The sequence below is a fragment of the Carlito syrichta genome, unplaced genomic scaffold, assembly GCF_000164805.1.
Source record: "Carlito syrichta isolate Samal-C Ts95f unplaced genomic scaffold, Tarsius_syrichta-2.0.1 Scaffold287649, whole genome shotgun sequence".
Taxonomy (NCBI): domain Eukaryota; kingdom Metazoa; phylum Chordata; class Mammalia; order Primates; family Tarsiidae; genus Carlito; species Carlito syrichta.
The window spans coordinates 84,353-106,438 of record NW_007231745.1 but is presented as its reverse complement, the minus strand read 5'-3'; the positions used below and the strand labels follow the sequence as shown (position 1 = coordinate 106,438).

Sequence of the window (22,086 nt, the reverse complement as noted above, 5' to 3'; positions counted from 1 at the left end):
TGCCCCCAAGTGTCTCTTGGCTCTTGACAACCCCGTGACTCCCAGCTCACACTGAGCCTGGGTTCAGGCAACTACAATCTGTGAGTCCCACCTTCCACTTGTGTAGGTGCCTTTAAAAGCAAAGTGCAAGATCTTTCATTTAGTCATTGACTTTGGCCAGTGCTCCTGCCCAAGATCGTGTTTCAGACCTGAAGCTGTGATCCCACCAAGGAGTCCCTGCCCCGGTGTGGTCTCACCTCTGGATCTAAATCCAAACCCAGGACACAGCCTCCTATGTCAGGGGCCCTCCATCAAGGTTGGTCTTCGACGCTAGTGTCTGGCTGAGCGTGAGGTCCTGCCTGGCTAGCTGTCCCTACCAGGTCCCCTGGGCCCACATTCTGCTTCCTCCAGGGCCCTAGCACCCAGGAACCACTGAGTCTGATCTGGCCACCTGCCAACTTTCTTATTCCAAGGAGTCTCCATTGGACTGCCCTTGAACATGAGGTGGGTTTGGGGTAGGTTTCTCCCTTAGAGAGATCCCAGCACTCTCTTGTTCTAGGGACTTGCGGGTCATCTGACCAGAGATGATTCTTGGAAACATCTGCACACCAGTCCACACAGATCTGTTCATGGGGCCACAATTGCCAACGTGTCTAGCTGACCTGGGGAGAAGCTGTGAGACCCCAGAGCAAGTGCCACCACAGGGAAGTAGCCCTGTAACATGCCTGGGTGAGAGGGAGCCACAGTCCAATCACCAAGACCCAACAGCTTGTTGCAGAAGAATGTATGTACATCATACATAGATATGCACATGCACACACAAATGTAGCTGTCTATGGGCATATGTGTATACATATATGTGTACACATACATGCATACGTATGCATTCCAGGAAGCTCAGCACCTTCCAGCACCTTATCTAGTAATGTTTCTGTGGAATGAACACAGAAAGTGAACACACTATTCATGACTACACATTCCATGTAACCCAAGATTGGCACTGGCTCCCAGCATGCCCAGTCAGAGTCGGAGTTAAAGCCTCAGGAAAGAACCCAGGAGAGGCCCAGACTTGGAGACAGATGAGCCCCTGATGTGCCCACTTGGGTGTGCACCCGCTTGTGACACCCAGAGATGCAGCAATGGCAGGGAGGCCATGCAATGGCCCAGTGGAAAGGGATAGAGCAGCTCCATCCAGCAGATCTTGGTGCCAACTGTCCCCCCAGAAGACATGCCTCTGATGGCTCAAGGTAGTGACCTAGTGACTCATAGTCTCCAGAGCTGGAAGGGTCTCTGGGGGGAGGAGGCGACTGGCATCCTGCTGTTGCCCATGGGAGCTGACCTGGTAAGGAGGCAGCAGGTAGGGATGCTTTGCCTTCATGCAGAGGTGCAAGTCTGGACCAGACTCTGACCTGACTTTCCTTCTTGGCTGCAGTTCTTGGTCCTCATGGGATTTGGGGACAGGATTCCAACCTTACCTGCACGTTCAGGTGCTCCATCCTTAGACAGGTGCCTGGGGAACTCATCACCAACATGGTATAGACACATTCAGAGCAGATTTGACCCATTCGGATAAGTGGGCAGAGGGTGGCACTAATGAATGCCATGCTGGGGAGAGCAGGGAATGCCCCCCAGAGTGAACAGTGGGGAAGTCTTCATGGTGTGGGCACTGGCCAGTCCCAACCTTGGACAGCAAGAGATGGCACATGTTTTGATATAAAGAGCAGGCAATGGTTTAGAGAACAATAGTCTCTCCCAGATGAGGCTGATGGGGAGTTTGTGAAAAGGGCTGAGCCCAACTCACCTGCTTTTTCAAGCCTGGATCTGTTCACATGACATTACAGTGGGTAATTTCTAGATATTTCTACAATTATGCACAGAATGAAATGTCTTGCATCCTTTCTTGTCCTCTTTAAAGTGAAGCAATTGTCATTTTTTTCTACCCTTTCCAGCTTCTTGGGCAGTTCCTTGAGCGTCAAAGTAGAGCTGCGAACAAAGATTGAAGAGACCAGGGCTGCTCGGAAGTCTTTATTATTCCTGGGCAGGGGAGCAGTATACACAGCCACATTGCAGTCACTTAGCTTGTAAAAATATCTCAATAAATAAAACAAACAAGCAACATATACACTGAAACAGAAAATATTTTTTTTTAAAAAAAAGGATAGTTGAGCAAATCATGGAGAAAGAAAAAGACTAGCGGTGTGAGAATGGGAATTCCAGGCTGACTTGAAACAATCATGCAGAGCTGTGGGGAGGGGAGGGAACCCGAGGTTCCTTTTCTGAGAGCCTTGGTCCAGTTTAAACAGAATTGTACAAGAACGCATTTCAGTTTTATTTCAAAAAATACATTAAAAAAGGCACTTAGAGGGAAATACAAATTCAAAACTTCAAATCCTCATAAAGATGTTCCTGAATCTAGAGATTTTCAGAAAGAATAAAACCTCCACCCAAACACAAAACCCAGAGGAAAAGTCCAAACAGGGACAAAGATGACAATGACAAAGTCACTGGCAAGAGGGCCTTGAGTGCCCTTCCCATCCGGGGACTGTCCTGGGGGAGGAGGGTGAAGTCCGGCTCTTGTGTTCGAAGCCGCTGCTGTCCCACGTCTCAACGCCTTGCTGGAGAGCGGAGGTGGTGCCTCCTTGAGGTTGTTCAGGTTCCAGAAGATACAGACTCAGATGCATCCCAGTCCCACTCACACCTCAGATGTGTGGGACAGTCTGGAAGACAAGGAGGAGGGAAGATGAACTGCTGCTGTGTCGCTCAGTATCCCAGGGGACATGGCCTCCCATCGAGGGAGCTCAGGACAGAGTGACCACCACACACAGCAGGCTCTGTTCTTACTCAGGCCCCTTCACATCCTCCCTGAAGAACCTGGACAGGTGACTGATGCCGGGGCACCTGGGCATCTGCAACCCATGCTTCCAGGGGCCAGGCCAAGCCCAGAACTCCCTCCCTACTCACCACCCTTTAGGACCACTCCCAGGCCTCAAGGCACCTCGGAGAACTTCCCAGACAGCTCCCCGGACAGTAGGTGCTGCCTGATTGTGGTGAGCCCCACAGGACAGGCTGCCTGGGGACAGGGGCCACTCTGCATGGAGGTCTGTGCAGGTCTGAGGGGCTTGTGGGGGTTTCAGGCAGTGGTGGACTGGGGTGGGCTGAGGATGGTGTGGGGGGGAAGATGCAGGAAAATGGGTCAGCCACGGGGGGGGGCAGTCTGCAAGGGTAGATTATTGCTTTTAAACTTGTGTTTTTGAAATTATTATAGATGAATAGGAAGTTGCAAAAAAAATACAGAGAGAGGTCCCATGTACATTTTACTCAGTTTCCCTCAATGATGTCGAATAAAGACAGGCAGCATCAGACCCAGACAGGCAACACCGGTACAGTCCAAGAGTGCATTCACATGTCATTTGTGGGGTGTGTGTGTGTGTGTGTGTGTGTGTGTGTGTGTGTGTGCATGTGGTGTGCGTGTACGATGTTGGGTGTGTGTGGTATATGGGGTATGTGTGTAGCATGTAGTATGTGTGTGGTATGAATGTATGGTGTGGGACTGTGTATAGCATGTAGGGCTGTGTGGTGTGTGCGGTATGTAATGCATGTGACGTGTAGTGTGTGTTTGTGTGTGTAGGTAGTATGTGTATGTGCTGTGTATAGACTGAGCAGGGTATGTGTCATGTGTGGTGTGTTTGTATTTGTATGGTATGTATGTGTATGTGGGTATGTGTGTGTGTGTGGTATATGTAGTGTATGTTTGTGTGGTATGTGTGTGCCTGTGTAAGTAGAGATGTGGTGTGTTTTTGGGTATATGTGGTGTGCATAGTGTGTGTATGATATGTAGTGAATGTAATGTGTGTTTGTATGTGTTGTGTATTTGTGTGTGAGGTGTGGGGGGGTATATGTTGTATGTGCTTGTGCATGTGGGGATATATGTGATGTGTATTTGTGTGTGTGTGTGGGAATGTGTGGAGTATGTGTGTGTGTGTGTGTGTGTGTGTGTGTGTGTGTGTGTGCGCGCACACGCTTGTGTGGTGTGTGTGTGCCTGCGGTGTGTGTGTGGCTCTTACAGTTTCATTGTGTGTGCTGATTCTTGCAACTGACACCGTAATCAAGACTCACAAGTCTTCCAGCCCCACCAAGTCACCTCATACCATGCAGCTGAGTGTACACCTTGGCCAAACTGTGGTGGACCAAGTGTACCATCTAGCTCTGTGTTGCAATCTGCCCCGTTAGGTGTCTAGGTGTTACTTAGAGCCTCTTTCCTGCCTGCACACCTCCCACAGGATGCAGGCCAGCGAGATGCTGTGTCAGAAGCCAACTAGATTGACAAAGGCCACGTCCATACACCACACACACACATGTTCGCATATACATACACCATACACCACATGTATACACGCACACAGCTCTACTCAGGTGCTGCCTGTCCTCCTATAGTGAAAGTTCATTTCTGAGTCAAGCTTGTTGCCCAGAAGGTGAGGGTTGTGTAGACAGATGACATGACAAGATGACGACATAATAAGGAGAGGGGAGACAGACAGGAAGGATGTCCAGGTCCTTGAGGAACCTGGAGGTGGGAATCCTGACCCCACACCACCCTCTGTGCTCACCAAGCTCACTAAAAAAGGTGCTAGGGAGATAGTGGGGAGCTGGCGTCTGGAACCCAGACTGCACAGGGATGTGGTGTCGTAAGCACAAGGTCATGAACCATGGTCGTGAGGTCCGGGGATGAGATACTACTGACATCAGCACCTGGTTAACAGGATGAGGGCATGTTGGAAAGGTCCCGGTGTGAGTGAGAACAGGTGGGTCCTGCACCCTGCCCCAAGGCTCACCGTGGGGGCCGCTTTGTGCCACACTCCCAGGATGGCCTGCAACAAGTCCCAAGCAGGGGTGTTCTCCTTCCAGGAGACCTTGAGCTTTGTTAGGAATTTCTAAAGACTGGCCCGTGAGCCCCTGGGATCTTTGGTGCTTGCCACAGAGGCTGATGCATGTAAGTGCTCAGTCCCATGTCTGTTGACAAATGTGAGGATAAGCAGGTGACTTTCAGAATCCAGAGGAAGTGAGTCGATTCTGCAACGATTCATGGAGTCCCTCACTGCGCCAAGGGGCAAAGCCATGTGTTCAGACCTTCTCCCCCAAAGTAGCTGGAGTGAGAAGGGTTGGCAGATGCTGGCTATGAGCCCATGGCCTGAGACAGTCTGCAACAGGAACCGGGGGAGGCCAAGGAAGGAGAAGGGAGACAACTATGACTCTAACATGGAGGGCTTCGTGAGAGGGATCACCATGAGGATGAGGCCCTGGTGGGAGAAGAGGTCATGGAAGGCACTGCAGGTCCTTGGAGGAGGAATTGTAAAGGCACAGAAACGTGGAAAATGTTTGATACAATGGAGTCATGCTGTGTGTGTATGTGTGTGTGTGCATGTGTGCACCCACTAGTGTAAGAGTGAGTGTGAAAGAGTGTCAGGAAGCATAAGAGAGTGTGTTTGCAAGTGTGCAAATGTGTCTGAATCGGTGTGTGTCTTTGTGAAAGTGTGTGAGTGTGTGCATCTGTGGGTGAGTATGCCAGTGTGTGTCCACATGAGAGTATGTAACTGATGGCTGCTCAGCAGTGGGTGGGGAAGACATGTGATTCCGCTGCCCTTGCACCCAGCCTTCTCCCCACTCCAAGCTCCACACTTAAATCACACCAGCCTATGTGCTCAGAAAACCCTAGAAATTTTTTTTGAATAAAAACAAAGATCCAAAAAGGCTAAGACATATTTCCCTTAAAACTCATGTGCATGGAAACACACACACACACACACACACACACACACACACACACACACACACACACACCCCTCTTTTTTTCAAGTTCAGAGCACTCGAAATATTTAAGTCTTTTTAAGTGTTCCTGGGCAGAATGTCAAAGGCTGCTCTCTCTTTGGAGAATGTGGTTGTAATTAGATAATTAATAAAGGGAGGGGGCTAGAGAAAGCTAAATGGAAGCCTTCCTCAGTGGGAGGAAATAATTACACCAGCTTTTGATATATGAGCTGAACCAACCCTCCAAGGGGAAATACGGTATCATCCATGAAAAGCCAGAAATGACAGGGGCCGTCCCCAGCCAGTGGTGGGTTTCAGGGTTTGCTTCACATGCCCGAGGGGACCCAGGGCTCAAGCAGGAATGAGCGGCAGGTTCATTAGTCTTTTTGACCAAAAGCCTCCGGCCTGGTCCCCTTGATGTCACCCTGACCCTAACCATGTCTGCTGCCATGGGCCGTGTTCTCTGCAACAAACGTAAAACATCTGGGGTTCAGGGCCACCTGGAACCATCCCACATTCAGGCCCCTCTCTGTGGCTGCCTGCCTGGCCCAGGAGAGGATAGAGATCAGAGTTGCAGAGTAGCAGCTGGACCCAGAGAGTGCCTTCCATCTTCTCTCCCATGCCAGATTGTTGGCAAATAAGCAAGAAAAGGGTCTTAGTGAACTCTATACCCTCAGGGCCTAATATGCGAAGGAAATATTAATGAAAGCTCTCCAGAAAGAGGCAGACGTGGTAACTTAAGGGGGAGAGATTTTATCATAAGGCCGTTTATCCATTCACTCACCCACCCACTCATGCATCCATCCTTCCATTCATCCATTCATAGATCCATCATCTATCCTTCCTTTCCTCCTTCCGACTACCAAACCATCCATCCATCCATCCTTCTTTCCTTTCTTCCATTCATTCTTCCGTCCATCCATCCATCCTTCCATCCATCCATTCATCCATCCTTACTCAATCTTCCTTCCTTCCTTTCTTTCTTCCTTCCTCCCTTCTCTCCTTCCCTCCTTCCTCCCCCCCTTTCCCTCCCTTTCTTTCTCCCTCCTTCTCTCTCTTCCCTCTTTCTGACATGTATTGAGCATCTGTCATGTGCCAGGAGTGCTGCTAGTTGTTGAAAAAGCTGAGATGAATCAGAGAGACCATGCAGGGCAGAAGAAGCATGTGTGTAAAAAACTAGAACACAAGGCAGATACTGATAATAATTTTAAAGAAAGTGCAGGTAAGACTCTACAAGGAAAGGGAAGGGGAACTGTACCTTGGACTTTGTTGGACTGCCAAGATGAGCAGGGATGAGATTGAGGGTGGAAGAAGATGTGAGATCTTTTCTAGTCAGACAGTGCTTGCACACACATACACACACATCATGTACACAACCCGTATCATACATACCCCACATCACATACACACACTTCACATGAAATACACATACACTCCACACATACACACCTACATCACATACACTCATGCCACATAATATACACATATTTCACATCACACCCACACCACATATTCTACACCACACTCACCTCACATCACACATACACACTCCATATCACGCATACATACCCCACATCATACACACACTTCACATCATAGATATATACACCACATCATACACACACTCTGCATCACACACATTCCACATGACACACATACCCATCACACACACATATTCCACATCACATATACCACACAAACATACTCCACATCACACAGACACCCACATCACACACACACTTCCACATGACATAAATATTCCACATCATACGCACACGCCCCACATTATACAAACATTCCACATCACACACACCTCTCACATCACACACACACATACTCCACATCATACACACGCTCCATATCACACACATACCCCATATCACACACAACCCCACATCACGCCCACACTCATCACATACACACCCCACATCACACATACACATTCATCTCACACACATACTCCACATCATACACACATACAAACTCATCTCTCTCACGTGCGCACACACACATACACTCCACATTACACATCCCACATTACACACTCATTAAATATACATCCCACATCACACACACACACACACACACACACACCTCACATCACACAGACACACAGCCCACATCATACACACTTCACATAATGCACACCCAACATCACACAGTCCACATCATGAACATATTCCATATTACATAATATACCCCCACACATTCCACATCACATACACCTCCACATATCACACACACACCACATGATACACACTCTCTACACCACTTACACACTCCCCACACACACTCTACATCACACACAATTATTCATATTGCATATACACCATATATCACAAAAACATATTACATCACCCACATCTCACACACACAACTCACATTATACACATACCCTACATCACACACACACACACTCCACATCATATATACACCCATCACACGCACACCTCACATCACACATACACATTCCAGATTACACACACATGAGATTCTGCCAGGTCAGTCTCGAGGGGAAAAGGTGAGGATCAGAGGCCAAGAACTGGCCACGGCAATGTGCCATTATCCACAGGACAGAGCTGATATCCTGGGTATCACACTGGGCTTTAATTGAAGTGGAGTAGCCTTTGCCTCCATGGTACCCTAAAGTTACCCAGTTCAGTGGAAAGGAGCTACTGCTGGCAGTCTGCTCTTAACCACCTGTTCCTCCTCCACATCTAAAACAAAAGTCCTCTCAGCTCCCGGGCTTTCAGTTGTTCAGGGTCAGGGAGGCACCAGGCAGAGAAAGACAGTGTGCCCAAGAGGTGGAGAAGCTGCAGCTGCAATCCACCCTGGTTTGTCATGATGGGTCCAATGTCCAGTCGTCTCTACTCAGGAGCATCGGGCAACACTGTTCTTCAATGGGACTCTCTGTTCCCTCGGCAAGTCTGGACACAGCCTCCTGGCCATGTTGAACACGACTCCTCAGACACCCACATCAACCACCCAGAGTTGACTGGAGGAACCGTATCAACTCAATATTGTCAATGAAACATCTAGTAAATATGAGTGCACAACACACAGATGAGCTCCAGCAAGCATACCAGGGCCATGAAGGGAATATCTCCAAGCTGAACACCTAGCAAATAGCCCCCTGAATGGAGAGCAAACCTTCAAAGCAGTCGCATTCTCCGTTTGGGGAGAAGCCCAGATAAAATAAGACAGTCTGATTTGAAAGGAAAGTAACAGCCAGGAAACAAAGCAAGGGCTCTCGGAAATAACAAGAAGTATAGAAGGAGACATTTTTTAAAATAATGGAAGTAATAGATAGTAAAATAGACCCCGATGAAAAAAATGACATGCCAGAGTGTTCTGGAAGCCTCCTAGCAAGCTGAGATAAAAAACAAAAGAGAAGGGACAATTGCAAAAAACACCAGAGGAATGTGTCCCCACGTTCAAGAGAGGGCGATGTCTTCAGTTTAAAAGGGAACACTAAGTTCTGGGAAGGGAAACTGAATGGAGAGCAACCAAATCAGATCACGAAGAAATTTCTGAATTTTTTTGTTTTAGTTGGAAATAGGCTGGAGTTCAGTGGCACTTTCACGGCCACTGCAGCCTTGGCCTGCTGGGTTCGGGCAATCATTCCATCTCAGCCTTCCAAAGTAGCTGGAACTACAGGTGCGTGCCATCACACCTGGCTAATTTTTAAAATTTTTTGTAGGGATGAGGTCTCACCAAGTTACCCAGGTTGGTCTTGAACCTCTGGGCTCAGGTAATCTTTTTGCCTCCGTTCTCAATGTGCTGGGATTATAGGCGTGAGCCATGGCACCTGGCCAAATTTCTGGATTCTAAGAGTAGCACAATCTCCTCCTGTCTTCCAGAATTAAAAAGAAACAAATGACAACCAGATTTAAGGTGGCTTCCTATGAGCTCACTCTACCCACTAAATGATACTCCCAGAATGTCCAGAGTTTTGATGGAAAAAGAGGGGCAACCTGCAAAGTCTATACCCAGCGAATTCATGGACCATGTGGTAGAGCAAAAGAAAACTTTGCGAATGTATACGGATTTGGAAAGCACTTTACTCAACTGACACTTCTGGCAAATACTGCTCGGAAATGTCTTAAATGAAAAGTCACTGGGGCTTCTCTCTCTGCAAATATGACAATAGATAATCTAATAACTCCCCACTGCAAAACAAACAAACAAATAAGAATGTTAGGAGAAAAGAATAAGGCCTGCAAGGAGAATCATCAAAGGCCCAAAGTCAAGTGGAGGCCAGAATCCAGGGATGTAAATGGGCCCTGAGCTGCTGGTCACACCTGGCACATCTGTCAGTTCCCAGTAACTCCAAACTTTCATCTGCCCAAAACCACACAAGCGAGTAAGTGACAGGCACCAGACCGTGATCAGGCAGTCTGCTTTGTGAACTTGCACTCGTAATTCTTACGTGGTCTGGGTTACCAAATCCATCCAAGAAAATGTAGGAAGCTTGAATGTTATCTGTAGTCATCAGATAAATGAACCAAGTTACCAAAGGTCTGTATCTACCTCCCAAAGAGTAACAAACTAGATTGCTTTACAAGAGAATTAAATAGAACCTTCTAAGAACAGATAATTTCTATCTATTTGACTTAAACTGTTTCAGAGTTCAAAAATGAGGAAACACTTCCTGTTGTATTTATTTATTTTTAAAGACTTTGCTTTTTGGAGCAGTTTTAGGTTCACGTCAACATTGAGAGGAAGGTACAGAGATTGACTATACATCTCCTGCCCCCACCTCTGCTCAGCCTCCTCCATAAAAAGATGATCCAATTCTGACACCTGTCTCAATGGCATCAGAACCAAAGGCTAGAAGGCTGCCTGTGAATTTAAATGCCAAAATCCTAAGACATTAGCAAATCAAGTCGTGTATTTAAAGAATCAATTCTAGATGATCAAGAAGGGTTTATTTCAGGTATTCAGAAAAGTTAACATCCAGGAGTCTGGTAAGAGAAAGGACAGTGAACGCATGACTCAGTAGTCACCGAAAGGTGTGTGTGCAATTCCCAGCAATTTTTCTGAGCTCCCCTAGGACAGAAATTGAGATGCTGTCAATTCAGGTCAGCAGCTACTCTCAGGTGGTGCAGCCTTGGGAAAGTGGCTTACTGTGCCTAGCTCTTGGTTTCCTCATCTCTAAAAAAACCCAACTAGGAGTAACAAGAGGACCTATTTACTGTGTTGGTTCTGTGAGGGTTAAATGAGTCACATCACATGGAAGGCTCAGTCCCGCCTGGCTCAAGGTCAACACTCTTGTCACCTCATGAACAAGATCCTGGAGGGTGGGCAGCTGTTTTCTTCCTCAGCTGCATCCTCAGGGTCTAAAACAGCTCCTGACACCTTGTAGGTGCTCAATAAATATTTGTTGAAAGAGGGCCAACAATGGAAAGACCGGAGAGAAACCAGCAGCTGAAGCACCAGGGATGCTGTGAACACTCGGAACCTCCCATCAAAGTGGACACTGCAGCTCAGAAGGCCCAGGTCAGGACTGGACAGACAACAGACAAGGGGCGTAAATACTGACAGTGGAGATACCAGTAACACCGAGCCAGATGCTGGAGGGCGGCGGGACACAGACAACAGCCCCCAGCTTCTGACCCAGGCACTCATTGTTTGGGGGCAGTTGTCAGTCAGATAACCCAGCCACAACACATTGCTGAGAGGCCAGTCAGGAGCTGTGGCTGACCAAGCCTGGGCAGAGAGAATGTCACAAGATGTGAAATCTGGGACCCTCTGTCAACTTCTCCCTGTGCCTCCCACTCCAGGGCTTTGCCAGTCCAGCACCCCATACCTAAAGGAGGCTCATCTGGGCTCAGCACCAGAGCGTGACCTGCAAGGCTGGGTTGATACAGGTTCCTTTTCCCCTCCAGGAGTCAGATAACTCACCCCATGCCAAGAGAGAGGAAGGAGAAAGAGCACAGTCCAGCACCCACCTGGGAGCTGTTCACTCGCAAACCCATGGAGGTGGAGCATCGCACCCATCGTGAGTTGTGTCTCAAGACTGAGCTAGTGACAACACACAGCACACAGTGGCGTGGGGGACGGGGGAGCTTACTTTTTGTATTAATCCCAGCAGACCCAAGTTACCACTGTAATCACAACTCTCATTCATGGGCCTTCCAAGTTTCTGCCACTCAAAAGTTGGTCGCCCCCAGAACAGCGACAGCATCATTATCCAGAAGCTTATAAGAAATGCAGGGTCTCAGGCCTCGCCCCAAGCCTCAGGATCAATATCTGTACTTTAACAAAACCTTGAGTTCAGCTAAAACGTATCTTGAGATGAAAGAGCATGCTGAGCATGTCCAGCCTTGTTATTCTCATCATATGTCAACCCAGTCCTGTTCAGAGAAGTAAATTGAGGGTGAGACACACTAGGTCACACAGCTGGTTGGAGACAAAGCAGAAACAAGAATGTGGGCCTCTTGCTGCTCCCTGTTCGGGGCCGACCCCATCCCAGGCACCCAGGCCCTGAGATGGTGGTGCAAGCCAGTTGAGTTCCTGAGAATCCAGACACACAACCCCAAACCTCTTAGCACAGCTGCAGGCAGGCATGAAGGCCTTGGGGCAGGTGAGATACACAGTGGACACAGCTGGCTGAGCCCCGATGGTTACCCACCAAACGGGCAGGCACTGGGGTGACAGCAGCTGGCTCCAAAGGGATCTTAGACAGTCACTCTCACTCAGCTGAACAGGTTTTCTTTCTCCATCTGGGTAAGGGTTCAAAGAGACCATTGGCTACTGAGTGGTGGCCAGCTCTGGGCAGGCTTCCAGTCTGCTGTCAGCCTGAGCTGGGATAGGCGGTACCAACCCAGCAGCCAGCACAAAGCTCACCACCCCCTGCCCCCAAAGCCTCCTTCCCCCCAGTACAGCCTTCTTTTTGACAAATGCCTTGTCCAGAGACAGGGAGGAAATGAAGTGTTTTGCTTTCAAAATAGAGAATGTGAAGCCTCTTTCCAGGCCAGATCCACGCAGCGAGCTCTAAGCAGGGCAGAGATAGCCGAGGTGGGTGAGCAGGCTATAAACATGGCAGGCCCTGAGTGGGCAAGGCCACTACCACTAGAGAGATGCCAGGTTCTCCTGGGTTGGTGGATCTGCAAGTCAGAGTGTCAGTGGTCCTGCCACTCTTGCTGGGTGCCAAGTGGGGGAAGGTGGCAAGTGGTGGCCACATGGGACAAAGGCGAGTGTTCTCAGGGGTCAGGCTCTCTGCCTTCTGGCCAACCTCTCTGCATCTCTCTTAGCAGTCCCTGGAATCCTGGGGGAGTGGGGGAAGGACAGAAAATTGCAATAACTAACAGCAAAAGCTTATCTCCGCCCCCCCCCACCGACCCGGAGACTTAACCCCTCCTCCTACCCTCCCCCTCACCAGGCTTCACCACAGGACTAGCTAGGAATCAGCGTCTAAAACTGAGAGAACCATGGTGGGAGGGAGGCAGAGCTGACCGACCTCTGTAGGCCAGACTCCATCACTTACAGCTTGATTTTCCAAGGAGTTTGAGGATATCACGAGTTCTTCTATGAGATGACAGTGGGGCCAAGAGGGAGGGACAAAAGGCAAGGCAAACGTAAATCAAGACACAATTGGACTTCGGAGATTAGTCTGTTTTTACAACGCTCTGGATGGCTGTGTCTGGGCCCCTTGCACCCTCACTCAGGTTCCTCCCTCCCCTGCGGTGTCCTGACCCTTTCAGGGGCAGCTGGAAGCATTCTCTGAACCGAGCACTGACTGTTACAGGCAGGACCCTCCGGTTTCTTTGGGGGCTCCTGGGTCCTTTGGCAAAGAGTGGGATGGAAGCCTTGGCCATGTGATTCTCATTAGGCCATGAGCAGCGAAGAGGTCACCATGCTGCCCATAGTGCTCCACAAAGTCAGCCAGAGTTAAGATCCCAGAGCTTATGGGATGTGTGTGTGTGTGTGTGTGTGTGTGTGTGTGTGTGTGTGTGTGTGTGTAGCCCCAATTTCCTCTGGAGAGTCAAGCTTTTCTGAAATGACTAGGTGGAGATGCCCCCACCTACACCTCAAAACTCTCAGGACCCCCAGTGGTTCCATGGGTGTTTGCTGACCATGTAGAGAAATGTGCCAGGCACTACCTGCTCTGAAAACCTCAAGGATTTTGGGTGCCAGTGGCTCAGGACATGATCAGGTCCCAGCATGATGTTAGGGAACCAGCTGCTCTGACACCAGCACATCCTGATGTGTTCCTAGGAATAGTGACCCGATTGCACCTTGTGCTACTGACATCTCCTGTGCTCTCTGTGTCCTTATCTGTTTAATGGCACACCAGGCATGCTTTTGGATGGCACATGCATAGGGTATTTGCAGTCAGAGTCTGGAGGGTTCAGTGGGCAGGGTGAAGTTGGGCAAGGATATCTGTGCCCTATATATTCCTGACCCCTGCCCCTCTCTCCCAGCTCCATGACGCCTTGCCTCTGACCTGACTTGCCTGCCTGGCGTGCCTGAGAAAGAGGACTCCTGCTGGGAATGGCTGCACTTACATACCAGGGACTTTGGTGGCTGTGGGCCTGGCTGCTTCAGGGCAGTAAGGACTTCACGCCAGCTGGAAGCAGAACTGTCTCTCTTCCAACATGGGTTTGGCCTAAGGACTCAGGCTAACTGTGTTTGTAATGGCCTGCCTAGCATGGAGAAGTCAGTCAGAGAACAGCCGGGGCAGGGGCCAGGTTGGCTCCCTCCTGCTTTAGGTCCCTGCCTCCGTGTCACTGCCTCAGAGTCACGCCTCACCCACCAAGCCTTCCAGGGGGAGCCACAGCAGCAAGAACCAGTGTCCTGCTAACCTCAGTGTCTACCCTGTTCAGACTTCCTTTCAGCAAGATCTTATTTCTTCACCATGAGTCGGTAAGTCCCAGGAAAGCTGTAAGGGTCTTACTCCTGAGTTTCCGAGACAGCGAGGGCCAGTAAGGCATGAGTAACCAGATAACAAGAGGGTTTGACCTCTTCCCGGTACCTGGGGCCTCCAAATCCAGGCACTACTTCAACTAGTAAGTTATGACTTATCCAGATGTCACCAAATTCAGTTTCCAAATAAAATCCATGAGAGGATGACAATGGAATAAAAAGAAAAATCACTCTGCAGGGCCCTATTTCAGGTTAGTGGTGCTGCAAATACCTATAGAGACCAACCAGTCAAATGATATCATTTCAGAGGTGGAAAGACCCAGGTGACAAGACCCAGGGACAGGGGAGGGTCTAGCATCCCAAGTGACAAGGTGAGTGCACAATCCTGGCCAGAACTCAGGTCTGCTAAGTGCTCAACCACAGTACCTGACACACCGGTCCACACCCAGGGCATAAACGTGATAGATAACTTTATATAGAACAGATGAATATCTGAAGAGACAATCCACCCATGACAGCTGCTGGTGTCAGGCACTCTGCTGGATGTTGGCACGAGGGAGCCAGGCCCCTGTCCTCAACCAGCTCCTAGTTCATTTAGGAATACAAGCAACAAAGTAAATTGTTGTAACGTGTCCTAATAAAGCTGTAATAAAAGTACATATGAGTACATACATATTTCCTTGCTATGAAATATAAATATATAACAAATATACCTATTATAGGAAATAGCATTGTGTTATAAGAAAGGCATAACAAGGTACACAATAAAAGTTCAGGAAAGGCAGCAAGTTTCTGGGGATTTGGGGAGCTTCACAGAATTCAGGGTGGAAGTTGAGTCTTTGAGGATGTCTCATCCTGGGATGGAAGGGGTGGAAGGGCCTCTTGGGCATATGCAGGAGTAGGCACATACTGTGGGAGGTGGGTATTTGGGGTAAGTGAGTGGGGTAAGAATCCAGGTGTGGCTAGGAGTTGGTAGGAATTCCCAGAGCAACAAGAAGACAAGGAAAGATTTAGGGGGACACAGACACAATCAGATATGCCTTTCAGAGAGAGCTTTAGTCAGCAGGGGACAGGCCTAGTGTGGGGACCTCAGGTAAGGAGGCTCACTCAGTGACCCAGAGGACCACATGCAGATAGCAACTGCATGGCTGGTTGGCAAGGGGCCAATTGACCAGATGTGGTGATCTACTGAATGTCAGCCTGACCAGGAGTCACCAAGGGGTCAAACGTTGGCAGCTAGATAGAGATCATGAGAGAAGGAGTTATCCTAGGGACAACAAGATCAGTGTTGGCCATGTGGAGCTGCTGGTGTCTTCAGGACACCCTGAAGGTCAAGTTCACTCAGCAAAGGGTACACCTTGGAACTCCAGAAGAGTGTGGGGGCTTCAGATACAGATTCTAGGAGTTAAGGCAACATTATCCTCCCCTTGAAGGGAGAAGAAATTACAGGGAAGTTGGGTAGCTTGCTCTGCTAGGATTTGAATCCAGATCTCTGGACTCCATGCTTCCTGTCCATGACAGAACAGGATATGTAGGTATTTAGGGGCAGGCCAAGAAGGATTTAATGGAGGGAGGCTGGGGACGAGCAGTCTCTAAGAGGCAAAGCGAGGCAGAAACTCACAGTGGTGGACATCAAGAAGGGAGAGCTGGCAAGCAGCGTCCCCTGCTGCCGGGAAGACCGTGTGTCAGAAAGGTGACCAAGACCTAAAACTCAGCAAGAGATCTGGGAAGGGTGGGTTCAGTAGAGTGCAGACAGATGTGGAGCCAAGAGAGTCAGGGGCTCCTTAGAAACAATCTTCCACACATTTGGTGAGACAGTGGACATGTCAAGAATGGCAAATGATAGTGGCTGGTGCTCAGTGTTTTCTGCATACTAGGCCCTACACTTTATATATGGGATCTGGTTGAAGGCTCTCAATCGTCTTATGAATGGGGTGTTCCCATGTTCCACATTTTAAGCATGAATAGACCAAGGCTTTGAGAGGCAGCAAACTGTTCTGGTCACAGCAGAGAACAAAATCTGGGTGCTCAGGAACCAGGGGCTGTTCTCGAACAGAGTGGCACAGACTGTGCTTATGACAGGCACAGAATCTGGAAAGTGTGAAAGAACAATTTTGAGACTATTTACCTTGAACAATTTAAAAATGGGGGATGAAAAATGGTTTTGAATAATGAAATGACTCTGACAATGAGTTATACCCATAACTAGTGGCAGCTTTTAGTTCTCAAAATTAATCTTGAAAAAACAGTTTTTAGAATGAAAACCCATTTATGTAAATCACTATGCCTAAATTTATTTTATTCAGTAGTCCTTTTTAGAATGACTCAAGTAAAATTAGCTATTTTTGAAATTTTATGCATACATCCACCTACATTCAGAAGAATGCAAACAGCTTACTAAGGGGTAGGAAGAATCTTACTGTGATCCAATGCTCAGTCCTGCAAATCTCTGGAAACCCAGGTTCTGGCAGACATGCAAGGTATGGCAGAGGTGCTTTTAGACACTGCAGAATTAGAGCTGTCAGCAGAGCAGTTGGGGGCTTGGTTAATCAAGCCCTTCTGCAACAGGGACTGGCCTTTTGCTTCCCAAGCTCTGGACTCAGTTACTTTTAGCCCATTTCAGATTCTCAAACTTCCGCACCATGTGCATAAAACTGATCTCTATTGAGAAACACATCCTATTAAGAAATCAACTAACACACACTAAATGTTGAAGACTTTGCCTCCACTGAGGCAAAATCAGCTCAGGGGAGATTTTCATGGTGATTAAAAAGAATGCATTAGAAGGAAACAATACATTTTGAAGGCAGGACAGGGTGAGTGAATGACTCGGTGCTGAGACCTGGTGAAGGGCCAGCTATCCTGGTGACTGCCCATGTGGAGTCAAGGCCCTGTGGTCCCAAGGGCAGGTGTGAGTGGCCACTGCAGGTGGATCCCAGTCAGCACACCAGCACAAAACAAACAGAACAGGATTGTGTGACTCAACAGCAATTGAGCACTGGAGAATGGAGAAATGGTCAGCTACTCTATGAAAGAACATCACACGGTGAAATTCCAGCAGTCCCACCTTGTACAGGTGCATTGCATACAGCTTTCCCTGTATAGCCCGATTTTCTTGCACTCAATGGCTTCTAATTCCAACAGAAAGACATCTCAGAATGTTGTCTTTCTTGGGTCTCTTTAGGGGCAAACACTGAGAGGGAGTGGAGTAGCAGAGACACCAGGAACAGTGGGGGGTTTTAGACTCACACCTGGAAAATGTGCAAGTCCCCATCTTCCCAGCTCCCTACTCCCAGAATGAAGGTGCTGTCAGTCAGCTGAGGATGACCTCTGACCTTTAAAATTCCACAGGGTCCCCACATGCCTTTCAGGACCTTGGCCCCTTCCTTTCGGGTAAAGCCTCATAGATCTGCCAGGGGAAGAGCATTTGATAGACTATCCTCTTAGCCTCTGGCTCACCCCACAGCTGAACTCAAACACCTGGGATCCCTCAAACCTCAGAGACAGCACAGACAGAAACAGAAGTCAAGACTGAAATGCAGGCCCACATAACAAAGAGGCTACCAGCTCCATGTTCACGGTAGCCAAGCCCCATGTTACCCCTGAGAAGACACACAGGTTCTCCGGTTAGTTACCAGCCAGAACCAGCAACGTCCCCCCACCAGGGACTGCAAGGGGAGTTGGTTTCAGAGACTGTTAACCAGCAAAGCTCTGCTGTCCACTGAAGAAGATTTACCAGGAGTCCAAATCCTCTGGATAAGGTCAGGATTATCTAGCTGGTCTTAAAAGCACCTGGAGCTGGTGTTTTCTCTGGAAAATGTGTTAGAGATTTTCTCCCTTGGACAAAGAGTTGCAATTCCCAGTCTTTCACTTTTGGGATTCAAACATCTAGTGTCATGATCCATAAATCTTTCTTCATCCGAACTGCAAAACTGAGGGAAGGCAGCTCTGAATCTAGAAAGATCTCAGAGTGAGAGTGGAAGGGCATAGATTCTTATCAACCCACAAATAACCTGCAACATCACCTTCTTTGCAGATAAGAATATACTGTGGTGTCTGAGAACCCTAAGGAATCCACTGTCTTGGTGCTGTTTAGGGGGTGGGGATGCCCAGCAATTCCATTCTGGGAAGCCCAGATCTTGGGAGAACAGATCACCTCTAGAGTCTTCTCACACTCTGTCCTTGATGTGAGAGTTTAGAGACTAATCTCCTCCCCAGATGACTCTAGACCTCAAGGGTCAAGTAGAGAGATACAGCAATATGTTCATTATTGCTCATTTTTTTAAAAATTCAACATTTCAAGCCGGGCTCGGTGGCTCAGCCTGTAATCCCGCGCCTTTGGGAGGCTGAGGTGAGTGGATTGCCTGAACCCGCGGGTTTGAGACCCGCCTGGGCAGGCGAGACCTCATCTCTACAATAAATCAAAAAATCAGCCAGGCGTGGTAGCAAGTGCCTGTAATTCCAGCTACTCGGAAGGCTGAGGCGGAAGGATCGCCAGAGCCCAGCAAGTCGAGGCTGCGGTGGCCAGGAGCGGCCACTGCACTCCAGTCTGGGTGACAGAGTGAGACTCCAACTCAAAAAAAAAAAAAGATTCAACATTCCTTGATCAAAACCTCATATTTATAAATTGTAGCATTTTCAAATAAGTCTTTTGGTATTTATTTTATGTTTTAAGTGTCTTGTCTTTGTTTTGTTTTGTTTTTTGAAGGGGATGGTTGATTGGGGGGGTGGAGCCCCAATTATTCTGTTTTTTTCTTAAATAGTGGATTTTTCCAGAACTAGAAAATGACCTGAATGAGAAATGACTGCACATGTGCACACATGTTACAGTTCTGGTCACAGTTCTGGATAAAACAATCTCTACTGGGAAGCTGTTTTCTGGATTGTGGGGTCTACAGAATGTGCTTTCTGTTTTTAAATAAGTTTTGTGATTGCTGGCTCTTAGAAACCATTTCTTAAGCTAAGGACCCTGTTGGAACAAAGCATTTGAAAAACAAAAGTGTCTCCTTTCTTGTCCTGGTGGGGAAGTGCTGCCTTTTACCTGGGCTCTGGAGGATACCTGCCCTGTTCAGGTAGGTGTGGGCTTTCGCTGTGTGGGTTCTGAAGAACTGGGATCAACATTGTGAGGCTATGGCCTTAAGGATGCAAGCGTGGCAGGTGGCCTGGCCAACCCCAGCCCAGTGGGTTCCAAGATGTGTGACATCCTCAGTGGTCTCGCCTCTCTGGCCATGTGTAGAGGCCAACGTGGGCTTTCATCCAGGACGCTCTACCTGCCCTAAGGTAGACCTCACTCCTTAAGGATCTTCTGAGGGCATCTCCTCCATTCCTTGACAACACGGCCCCAGGAGCAGGCTTCCTTCTGGCCTGTTTGCACTCCCTGGGACTTTTGTGAAGGCACAGGCTGGGCCAGGCAGCCTCCACGCCAGACAACTTCTCTCCTGGTAGCTTTCAGGACAGGCTGGTTCTGACACTGGTCATGCCTTCTTTGGCAATTTATTTCTCATCTATAAAATGGGCTGGTACTACCTGCCCTACAAGTTGGAGAGCACCTGGCACATAGTAGATGCTCACTTAGTGTTAAGAAATATGCAATAAATGCCTTGAGTTTCAAAGCAGTCATTAACATATGAGCTGCTGTCCAGTAAGGGGTGGAATACCACTCCATGGCATGGGTACCGACTGCACTAGAATTGTAGGTGACTATTCATTGCAGATTAAATAACTCAAGCAACTATAAAGGTATAGATACAAGTAGAGTTTTCTTGGAAATTCAACCGTTCAGCAAAAAATATCTATCATGCAGAGAGTATGCATGAGCTCTGTTCTAGACCCAGGAAGACACAGGGATGGACAGAGGAGATTTGGGGCTCTGGAAGAGCAGACTGGCAGTAGCTTTGGTGCCCTTGGTATTTATCTATTTAGTATAAATATACTTGTATATAGACCATATATAGACACACTTATCCCATATATTTATAATATACTCATACACACAAACACACACACACACACAAATATACATACACTCCTCAAGAAGGGTCACCTTCGTTTCAAGTTTGCCCAAGTCATTACATACTGAATTCATGGTTTGGGAGCAGAGACTTTACACTCAGCTGTTCCTAACTAGTCTGTGATACAGAAGTTAGTGTAAATTTAAGGAAGTGAATGGTCCAATCAGACTACGCTACTCTTGTAGGCTTGACTTCTAAGATTTTCCCCACCTTCTGAAACCCCTACTGAATTCACAGTTCCAGAGATGACCACAGGCCAGTTGGGAAAAGAGCCTCTACCCTATGGAGTCTGCTGCTACTCTGGGGAGTGGGTGGCTAGGACGCCCAAGAATGGCATTGGGATTTTTTGTAAAAAGAACATTTACAACCACTTGTGTGTCAAGGAACACTCCCATTTCCTCCTTTCTGGTAGAATCAGTCTGGGCAGTCATTTGTAGAAATCATATTTGCACGTGTGATGTGCATAGCTGCACATTTTCCCAAGTATTCCCATGTATTTTTGCATTGATTGCAACAAATATTATTGTTTGGAAGCCAGAAACAACTACTTGAAAGACAGCAGAGCTAAGATCTAGAGATCCTAAACAAGACTTTGGGGTAATTATCAAGCTGAGTCACTAACTAGAGTCTCCAAATGTCTAGTGCAATATTTCTGACTAAATCAAGGACTACTGCTCAAGTGGGAATCATCTTCCCTTTAAACGTCCATTTTAGATGAATATAATTACCATTCGAATCCCACTGCAATATCCTATAGTAACTTATTTGGCTAAGACAGACCCCATGAATATGGAAAGTGGTGTCAAAGTCAGTGTTTATAAGCAAATTCAGCCATCTACTTTCCATCCTTGATCCAGAAATCCACCTCCCCTTCTAGGTTTCCTTTAATTAAGCTTTGTCAATAAATAGATGTGATGCAGATGTTCTGCACAGTTTTGAAGAATTCAGGTTGAATCCACTTTAAAACAAAACACTACCCTGCAATCAAATAAGAAGGATGAAATCAAGCAGAGAGAAGAAAACTTCAACAAAACCCAAAATGGAGCAGGATTCTGAAAATAAGTTAATAGACCTTGAGCCAAAGATAAGAATTCAAATAATGCTTGGGCAAAGTGAAAAATGATTAAGCCTTTCTCAAAACCTCATATGAGTTACTTTAAGGAAGTCTGATATAATACACCTATCGAGGAGCTTTTTCCACGGCTCAAAACAGTTTTTAAACTTGTTAATTTTGATGCCTTCTAGTGTTTCTGCTGTTTTTTTTGTTTCATCTCTTCCACATTGGCAAAATGTTTCTCTCTAAGGTCTTTTTTCATCCAGGGAAACAACAAAAAAAGTTGCTCAGGGAGAGATTGGGTGAATGAGAAGGGTGGGGCACAGGAATCATGCCATTTTTAGCCAAGAACTGCTGAACACTGAGCAC

At 47.7% G+C, this 22,086-nt stretch overlaps 1 protein-coding gene across 1 annotated transcript in view; it reads right to left on the bottom strand.

The window, feature by feature from the left end:
- Positions 1 to 1,984: 1,984 nt before the first annotated feature.
- TWIST2 (twist family bHLH transcription factor 2) overlaps positions 1,985 to 22,086 on the bottom strand; it is a 58,260-nt gene continuing 38,158 nt past the window's right edge. Inside the window, exon 2 of the mRNA XM_008052894.1 lies at positions 1,985 to 2,696. The gene's annotated coding sequence lies outside the window, so the exon portion shown is untranslated. The remainder of the gene's footprint in view (positions 2,697 to 22,086) is intronic.